Raw genomic sequence first — 9,992 nt, 5'->3', positions numbered from 1 at the left:
AGAGGCAAGGCTGAGACTGTTTGGACATGTACAGAAGAGGGATAGTGTACACTGTTCAGTGGATCCTGAAGATGGAGATGTAGGCAGGAGGAAAACAGGTTGAAGAACCAATAGAACAAGAAGATTAAATAAAAAGCAACACAGACACTGCGACAGGCTGTGCACTTTTTGTCTGTGAAGACGTTGTATCTCTCATTCAAGAGGAATCTTCAGTTCTACAACTGATGGAGACTCCAGGTATTTAACACCTAGCTGGGTTATCCCTTAGGATCTCCTCCAGGTTGACGCATCCACTACGTATTAAATACTTGGGACTCTCCATCAGTTATTTTTAAACTAAAAAAAACACCTCTTGGATGAGGTGAAAGTCCATTTTGTCTTATTTTCACCTATTCACAGCTTTGTGCATTTTTAGTGCAACCTGAGGTCTTGGTGGTTACAAACCTTTTTGGGGTTTTTTCCCTTTTACACTTATTTAGGCCACTGTTCCTGCTGGGATGACACAAGAAAAGGTTTAGAGTTAGATAAAGTCATCTTTGGAGATTGATGGCTTAGTGTTTGTCCTGACAGGCAGTGTGAAAGCTCATGGGTGTGTGTCTTTCTATATTACATCCAATCACTGTCAACTTTCCATCTCAAGGATAATGTCAACAAAAAAGATGCACGTGACAACAAAAGAGTCTCAGCACAGTAAAAAAGTTAGTGCATTAGAAATGTGCATAAGACATATAAATATGAATGCAAATAAACATTTTCCTGGTCAGCTTTGTTCTACACTGTTTTTTACACCTTGATGGGCAAAAACTGTAATGTTGTTCCTTTTTAAATGAAATCTGCAACACAGTGACAGGTTTTTAATATGAATGGACACGTGCATGAATAATATTGAAACCTTGAGTTATTGCCTTGGACTGTTTTTCCTGCCGTGCTGGAATTGGGATGGGATAATTAGTGAGGGTCAGGATCAGCGCTCACCCCCAACTCTCGTTCTCGCGGTATTACCTTCAAGGTTTATTGACAAGGTAATTAGCCAGATGGGACCCCAGTAGTAGCAGCAGGGCTGAACGGAGGTAGCACGGTTTCAGGGCTTTCCCGTGTGAAAAACAGCTGCACTTTCCTGCTTTACAAACCGATCTACCAGCGGAAACCAAACAGCAAGCCTGCAAAAGGTAGGCTTTTGTATTAGCGTTATGAAGGCACAGCCTGCTTCCTGCAGAGCCTCATTCATTCTTCCGATGTCGGTAATATATTCTTCCTGCCCAGTTTTAACGATCGCACGCAAATGTCTCACTGGCATCAATTCATACTGCAGCTGCTTTGCAATGCAGATGTTCCCCAAATATCGGCACAAAGAGTCATGAAGCCTGACACATTTAAAACGGTAAATACAGTCAGAGAATATTTGCTGCGATGTTAGTCTGACGTAGAACCACCAGGTGGCGCTGTGTCTCGGTCATTTAACCAAGTTGCTTCATCGTCTGTATCACCAGTTCAGCGGGCACATTGGCAAGTCTTTATTTCAGCCTAATGAAATCGATAAACATTGACTTGGAGTGGGGGAGTCCACAGAGAGGCCGGTGTAGGGTTTCTCCTGTAAAGGGACTTAAGAAGTCGACGCCCACACTCCATCATTCTATGTATTTCCTCTGAAGCCCCGATGTTATTCGTCAAAATACACAACTTGTATTTTATGGAAGACTACGAGGGATTTTTTTTAAGTGTCTCGGAGAAACGGAGATTTAAAGGATATGAGACAAACAGAAAACAAAGAAAAACAAACGTCGTGCTCACCTCCAAATCATTAAACTGCCATACTGTTAATAGAACTTAAGCACTCACAATTGCATATATAATACTATTTTATATGCTGTTAAACTACTTAGTATAAAATGGCAATAAGAAAAAATGGACGCGCTTCTGTCAATGGCTTTCCTCTGCATATGTGGACATCACCAGCAATAAAGCACTGGGACACACAGGAACCTGCTCAGTAGTGGATTTATATTTATTTGTATACGTATTTTTATTCGTACATAACATCACATATATAGCTGGATATAAAGCCAAACCTCACAAAAGAAGAAATGAATTTAAAAACACCTTTCCCATAACAGGAACAAAATATCTTAGATGATACAGTCTGTCGGATTCAATAGAAAGATCAAATATACATCTAGTAGTCCATGAATACCTTAAAAAAACATTATATGGAACAATATACGTCAGTTTACTAGAGGTCCTTGGAACCCATCCACTACATATAATAATCGTAAAAAACAGGACAACAACAATTCCTCATTTAATCCTCCAGGATACACTGTTATATATCCAATGGGCTTCCCTTTGATGATTTCCCTTCCCTGTCAACAACTCTTTTCAACAGCCCAACCACCATTCCCCGTAACCACTGACCCTCCAGCTAACTGAAAATGTCTGGCTGTAGGGGACCTCTCATCATTTTTTCTGATGTAATTCTTGTGTTCAGAAATGTTAGCTATCAACTCCTTCTTATTGTTCATAACAAAATTCAGAAGGGAGCTTTATTAAATATTCTATATGTGTGGTACTAAAAGTGAATGAATGAAAGAACGGGATTAATTAAGAAGTTATGCCTATCAGTCTGTTTTGAAAGTGGGAAAAAAAACAGTCCGATCCTTTATGTTCTCATTTCAGGGAAAAGCACAGTGATCAAAAGGTTAAATGAGTGTATTTCTGGGATCAGAAAAATGTATAGAAATAAATTTTTGGCATTTACCATCCTGTGCCAAGGAGACATTCAGCTGTTTCAGTATAAATGGAAAAATAAAACGTCCAATTGTCCGTTCATCCATAGTCATAGGGCAAAAGGCAGGGTAAACCCTGGGAGGGATATCACAAGGCTAAACATTTGCAATGAATTTAGTTATTTTGTTGTGTTTTTGTTTTGTTTTTGCCTGTGAACATTTAAGCATAGTCTTATTTCTGTCCATGCTGCCAGGTCTACTGAGTGTATTTGGTGCATTATTGCTTTTGGATTTTGTAGCCTCTAAACAGTACCACGGACAGCTCACTCCTGACCTAACTCCATCATAGTTTTATGGGACTCCTTTTTTCAGTTAAATTAGTGATTCTTAATACAGCTAATGTGTGAGTTGGTCAAGTAGGTAATTACCATAACCCATGTACCCGTGTATTTGGTGACTGCTGCATTATCATGCTGAAAAATGGAAAAACTTTCCATCTGAAGAAGAGTTTTATAGGTCTGCCACTTCTTTATTGTCCTATTCAGGCTCCTCAAATTTTTTGAGAACGCACTGCACCTCATGATGTGATACACCAGGTTTTCTGTCACATCGCATAAGAGTGCTTTGGGAATCATCTTGTTGTTGCAAAAATATGATTTCATGCCTGTCAAATGGCAAAGGGTGGAGTGCCCACTTTGGGTCGGGATGAGTTCCTGCCCCAAGTGGAGGAGTTCAAGTATCTCGGGGTCTTGTTCGCAAGTGATGGGAGAAGGGAGCCGGAGATCGACAGACGGATTGGCACTGCGGCCGCAGCTGCACCGGTCCGTCGTGGTGAAGAGGGAGCTGGGTGTAAAAACGAAGCTCTCAATTTACCGGTCGATCTACGTCCCTACCCTCACCTATGGCCACGAGCTGTGGGTAGTGACCGAAAGAACGAGATCGCAGATACAAGCGGCCGAAATGAGCTTCCTCCGAAGGGTGGCTGGCCTCTCCCTTAGAGATAGGGTGAGAAGTTCAGCCATCCGGGAGGGACTCAGAGTAGAGCCGCTGCTCCTCCACATCAAAAGGAGCCAGCTGAGGTGGTTCAGGCATCTGACAAGGATGCCTCCTGGGTGAGGTGTTCCAGGCATGTCCCACCGGGAGGAGGCACCGGGGCAGACCCAGGACACGCTGGAGAGATTATATCTCTCGGCTGGCCTGGGAACGCCTTGGTGTTCCCCCGGATAAGCCATAGGAGGTGGCTGAGGAGAGGAAGGTCTGGGCTTCTCTGCTTAAGCTGCTGCCCCCGCGACCCGGCCCCAGATAAGGCGGAAAAAGATGGATGGATAGATGGATGCCTGTCAAAAGTGTAATCTTTCTATAGTGTCATATTTGACTAAAGAAAGGGGAACAAATTCTGTCTTTGTTACAGGCTGCAAGTAACCGAGTGCCTAATAATACAATTTAAAATTGGTTCTTTGCTAAGTTTTCTGTTATGTGTAGATAAAACAGTGGTTCATCTTACGTGCATTTTTATGCTTTAGTGATTTGTATTATGGGATTTAACAAACAAGCAAGCAAAAACTTGAAAATGGTCAAGGACAAGGACTGGATTGAAAATGAGTGAAAAAGCAGCCAATGTCCATCCAAAGAAAAACTTTGAAAAGCGTCAGAAAGGCTGAAAACTATTGATCAAGATCGCTTTTAAAAAATACAAACAAGTGTGGTGCAAAATGCAAAATATAAGAGAAAGTATACATGTAAAATATAAAGAAAGACTTTTTCATAGTGCTGTACTTTGTAGCAAAATTAATATTAATGGATTAAAAAATACTTTTGCAAGAACTCCTTTTTTGGCAAAATGTAATGGGTTCCAAAGTTATTCTTTCAGAATAACTTGTTTCCAATCAACATGGCAAGAACACGCAGAAGATGAGTTATTTTGTTATATTATATTATAGTTATTATATTTCTAACGTAAAGCAATCGAGAAGAAACAGTAACTATTGAGGACAGACAATTAAAGCAGATGTGGGTTTTTTTCATTGTTACCAATGCCAAAATCACAGCAAATCTCTGAAAGGAAATTTTAAATCAAAAAGAGAAAATCCAGTTTCTTGACTTGTGCATGGGGCACAGCTGCCTCTACCTGTTCCCAGAAAAGAAATGAGTCATGGTCACAAAAAACTCAAATAAACAAGATTAAGTTTTTTTTTTTTCTTACCCAGCCTCGTTATACTGCTGACCACCCAGCTTTACTGTTCCCCATTGGCTTGTCTCAAACCATGAGTTACAGTTGTGGGTGGTGACCCAGAAAACGTCACAGTGCCTGTGATCTGCTGCTTCCAGCTTTACATGCTGCATTGATGGGAAATGAACCTGCTTTGGCTTTCCTTAAAAGGAAGACCAAAGCAGCTTTCAATCAAAGGACCATTATTTGCTATTGGACAAGTGGACGTCACATCCAGCAGTGCTACAGCACTGCAGTGGCTGTTGTGATCGGTAGAAAATCTGATGTTTTGCTTGGTTTGTTAAAAAGTGAACATAAGAGAAAAGGGGTGTGGTGAAAACATTTATATAACGTATACGTTATGCTTTAAACTACACGTCTCATTACCGACTAAAGCTGTGGATTAAAGTTAATCCAAACAACCTAATGTTGATTGTATTCAAGATTAAAAACACAATATTAAATTATTCATATTTAATATTTCAATATTAATTTATTAGTGTATAAATTCAGATTCATATGTATGTTAGGATTCAGGTTGTGCACTGAGAAAATATGTATCTGTTTAATATTGCTTCTTATGTGTTATTGTCCAGCATCCTAAGAGACAAAGTTCATTAACATAAGCTTCATATAATGAGATACAAACTAACTCCCCTGCAGCCAAAAAGAGAGGGAAAAAAAACACCTCAAAAATAAAACAGCATAAAATCATCAAAATAATTATTAACAGTCCCCCTTTAACAGCTGGTGAGCTGCTAAACTCCCAAGGGTATTTGGGAAGTGTAGTTAATCCAATGATAATCTTGAGCATGGTTTACACATATTATCGCTTTAATTGCTACGTGTGCTGTGCAATTATACCGTCAACAATTACATGGCTATAGTTTACTTGCCTGTCTGAGCAGTTAGTTCCCCGTAATAGATGCCCTTTATCAACACATGCAAGTAGAGCCAACAAAACGTATACTAATGGATTTTCCAGCACATAATGAAATAATTATATGGTCAGAAATAGCGAGATAACGCTGATCCATTATATAAATTAGCAAAGGAAGTCAGGATAAAAGAGGAGATGCTAAGATAAGAAGATACTGACAATTGAAGGTGACGATAGCTAACGAAGGTGTGTGTATGTGTGCATACACGTGTGTCCATCCATTAGAATGCAGAGTGCGTTCTCCAGTGTGAGTCACCCTCCCATCCACCCACCCACCTCACACCACCAGCAGCAGCATCTAACTGCAGTCACCACCCAGAATTACGCCTCTGACTTCACACTGGCCAACTGAGGATTCTGTTTCTACAGCAACATGCTCCAGATTCCTCCCCCTCTCATCTCCAGCAGCCCTCCCTCCAATCTTTTAACCCCCCCTACCCCACCCTTCCCAGCACAGACCATGTGACTTTCAGGAAGGCTTCTCCAACCTCCCCTTTATTGTTATTAACCCTCTCCTGACTGGGCTGCTGCCAGAGGCTCTCAGCAGCATGCTGGCTGGCTGCCTTCTCGCTTCACAGAGGTTTCAAAGGGAAATCAGACACATCTCTAATCTCCCTTGGAGATCAAAGCATTGCTTGATCTAAATGTTGGATTAGCATATTTTAAAACATAACTATGTTTCCTTAGTTGTGCAAGACACCTCCTAAACCTATTTACAATAGTGGTCTCTGAATTTAAAGAATCTATACTGTGTATTTACATGACTGTTAATAATGACCATGGATAACTTGGCTATCTATGTGAAAGGGTGTGTTTGTGACAGATCCTTCTATGCTGTTCTTGTTTTCAAATCCACTGTACGCCATCTGACCAGCATCAAACAGCAACGTAACACCTAACTAGTGAGCATAGTCATGCATGAAGCTGCTAAATGGCCAGGGATTTCACACAGAGTTGGTGGAGACCAACGACGGAACGAAAAGGCAGCGAATAGCAGACTGAGATGAATCCAGTGACCACGTGACTCTAACATGAACATCAGTGATGCTCTGTTGCAACAAGTGCAGGTTTTTTTTTGTTTGTTTTGGGGTTGTGGGTTTCCAAGTCAAAATGTTCAACTTTTAGTGTAGATGGAATTGGAGTTTGAAAGCTAGCTGAGATTTAAAGAGGAGTCGGAGAGTAATAAGATTATAAAGACACCTGAGTTGCTGCTTCAGTAAGAACTTACCTTGAATGGTTGCTTACCACTGCTCTGAATATTTTTATGTTGTATTGTAAGTATAGCTATTGTCTTGAGCCACCCCTCATTTTTTTATATTTTGCTAGGAAAAGTTGCAGCAATTTATTGAAACGTGCAAACATAAATGCGAATACGGTATTTAAGTCAAAAACATAGTCTGCACAATTCTAATAAGCTGAAGAGTGAATATTTGGTATGAGCACTGTTATTCTTTAACACGCCCTGAACTCTCTTATGAAGCTTCCTGGAGGACATTTAAAACTCTTCTTTGGATGTTTCTGCCTTTTGTTTCACTCCTTTGTCAAGATGATTCTACACTTTCAATATCGTCGAGGTCAGGACTCTGGGGAGGCCAGTCCATGACCGATAGTGTTACATTGTGTTTTTCTGTTCAGGTATGCTTTGCATATGCATTGGCAGGGTGTTTGGAATCATTGTCATTGCTGTAAAATGTAACTGTTGTCAATCAGATGCATTGCAGATGATACTGCATTGTGGATAAAAATCTAATGTTACATTTCTGTGTTCATAATTTGATCTCCCCAACACCACTGACTAAAATGAAGCCCAAACCATGAGTGTCTCCACTGTGTTTTACAGATGACTGTAGACACTCACAGCTGGAAGTCTCACCTGACCGCATTCCTTCTTATTTTCAGTCCAGTTCTTGTGTAATTTGGCCTGTTGCTCAAGAGCAACAAAGCCCGATATCTTGGAAGCAAAACATAAAGAAACTAGTGGTGGCTCAAGACGTATGCACAGTATTGTAGATGATAGTTAGGAAGATTTTTTTTTTTTAATGACACAGCAGCATTTAGTTGTTGTAAAGCTTGCGTACACTGGAAGCAATTCTCTCCACTTATCGTTTTGAAGCATAGGCTGGTTATTTGCAGACATTCCAGGCTCCAGTTGCCTAGGTAACCCCCTAATGTATTTACTACCAAGTCATATGTCAGTCATTGGTATCCAGCACTATCCAGAAAAATGGATCTTAGGTCCCGCCCACTTGGCTTCATCGTCGGTAATTTTGCCCTCAGTCACAAAATAACCACCGGTGATGGTAGCACAGCGACGTAGCAAGTGAATGACTTACTACGTCACCGTGAATCACTTCCAGTGTGGATGCAGCCTGATGGTTATACGTATATTTTATTTATATCTGTAATTTATATTTTATATTGTGATTTTTATCTGTATCATGATTTTACTGGAAAGCACTTTGGTGTACTTCGGATGCCTTTTCTCAAAAATAAGCATTGTAAAACCTCAAAAAGAAACTTTACCTGCCTCTGAAAGGTCAATAAAGGATTAATAATCAATTTATTAGTATGACAGTGGCTATTTAGACACTCCAAGTAGACCTGCAGTTTAAAATTAAGTATAGTATGGGGAAATTTGTGATTTGGGCCAAAAATGTTACCAACTGTTGTGAGGTCTTGAAATATGAACAGTATATAAAGATTAAATATGCCAAATTTTGTGAAAAGGGATCTGTCACAATGTTAAACCTGAAGGAAATCACCTGAATCACCAACTTAGCTTAACTTCATCGAGCCTTACGACTAATTTCAGATTTGTTTTGGTTCATTCTGGTAATTCTCACAGTATCGTTCAGCAGACAGTGAATTTTCAGTCAGACTGGTGACAAATAGAAAACAGTCACAGCTGGTGAAACGTCTTGTGGCATGTAGTTATAAGAGATCAAAAATGTGCAATAAGACATTAATGGTGTTCATTGTTTACTGGATGTGTAAACAACTGCTTGCTTGTCGCACATTAGTTTCCACTGTTTTTGTTCCCTCTCTAAGGATGTTGCACAATTGTGGGTGAGTTTTATAAAAGGTATCAAACACACATCCTTTAGAGTTTTGAAATGGAAAGAGGAGCCACGGCATCCGGCAGTGATCTCACCTGAAGATTGCCTCATTGGCACAACTGTCTCCTCGGCATCCCATTAGGAGACACGTTGGGTTGTATGTGTGTGTGTTTGTGTGCATGTGTCTGAGCACGCGCATGTGTGAATGGATGGACTTCATGAATGAAAGCTGGGGTTTTTTTTGTTTTTTTTCCCGAGCTGCAGACAGGAGGTGAGATCATCTTGTTGGGATGGAGACTCCCCCCACCCACTTGCAACACCCTCCCATCGCACATCAATGCCGGTTGGTGCCAATCTTAATGAATCCCATCGACATACAATATGGATGAAGCAAACAGTACTGACAACCTGATTAATGAAAGTGCTGTCCAATATCAGCCTCCCCCAACAAACGGGAAGAAGTCACTCCGCAGTGCACATTGGCACAGGTGCACAAAAATGCAGACACACATCTTTCTTCAGTCATTAGAAAACTCCAAAAATGTCTGCCGCTCTGCTGTTGGCTTCCGGTCAACACGATGATGAAGCAAAGTGAAAATCATCTTTGCTTCTTATGTTCAACTTTGCCTTCAGCAGCAGAGTTGAGTGAGCTTTAATGATGAGCCACCTATTCAGCTACGTGTGAGTGAAAGTGACAATGAGTAACACAAGGGCCTCTCGATGAGGATCCATAAATAGCCTTTCAAGTAAGCCAGAAGCAACCCTCCCCCTCATTCTCTAGTCTACATCCCGCCACACACACACACGTATACCCTACCACCTTCCTGCTAACCGGACTTGGACAATCTGTGTCCACTTGGCACGAGGCCTCAAAAAACATACTGTATATTCAGCAGCAGAGCCGTGCATGCGCACGTGCACACACATGACATTCCTCTTGACATTCTTCACTGCAGGAGTCTGTTAATTCCCTCCTACAGATTATGATACATGTTGCCAAACAATGCTGCATTTTTACATCAGCTTTTTGGATGGACGCCACAGTACCTCTGTAGTCCAACTGC

General features: G+C 40.8%; 1 protein-coding gene across 1 annotated transcript in view; it reads left to right on the top strand.

Annotated features, from left to right (window-relative positions):
• Window positions 1-1,030: 1,030 nt before the first annotated feature.
• The window catches only part of LOC146575026 (mitogen-activated protein kinase kinase kinase 12-like), a 28,246-nt gene continuing 19,284 nt past the window's right edge, over window positions 1,031-9,992 (top strand). The window contains exon 1 of the mRNA XM_085275217.1: window positions 1,031-1,169. The gene's annotated coding sequence lies outside the window, so the exon portion shown is untranslated. The remainder of the gene's footprint in view (window positions 1,170-9,992) is intronic.

The sequence above is a fragment of the Mchenga conophoros genome, linkage group LG5 (genome assembly GCF_057382185.1).
Source record: "Mchenga conophoros isolate Kocher_MC1m ecotype Shallow Benthic linkage group LG5, M_conophoros_male_GT1.1, whole genome shotgun sequence".
NCBI classification, from domain to species: domain Eukaryota; kingdom Metazoa; phylum Chordata; class Actinopteri; order Cichliformes; family Cichlidae; genus Mchenga; species Mchenga conophoros.
This window is presented reverse-complemented; position numbering and strand designations above follow the sequence as displayed.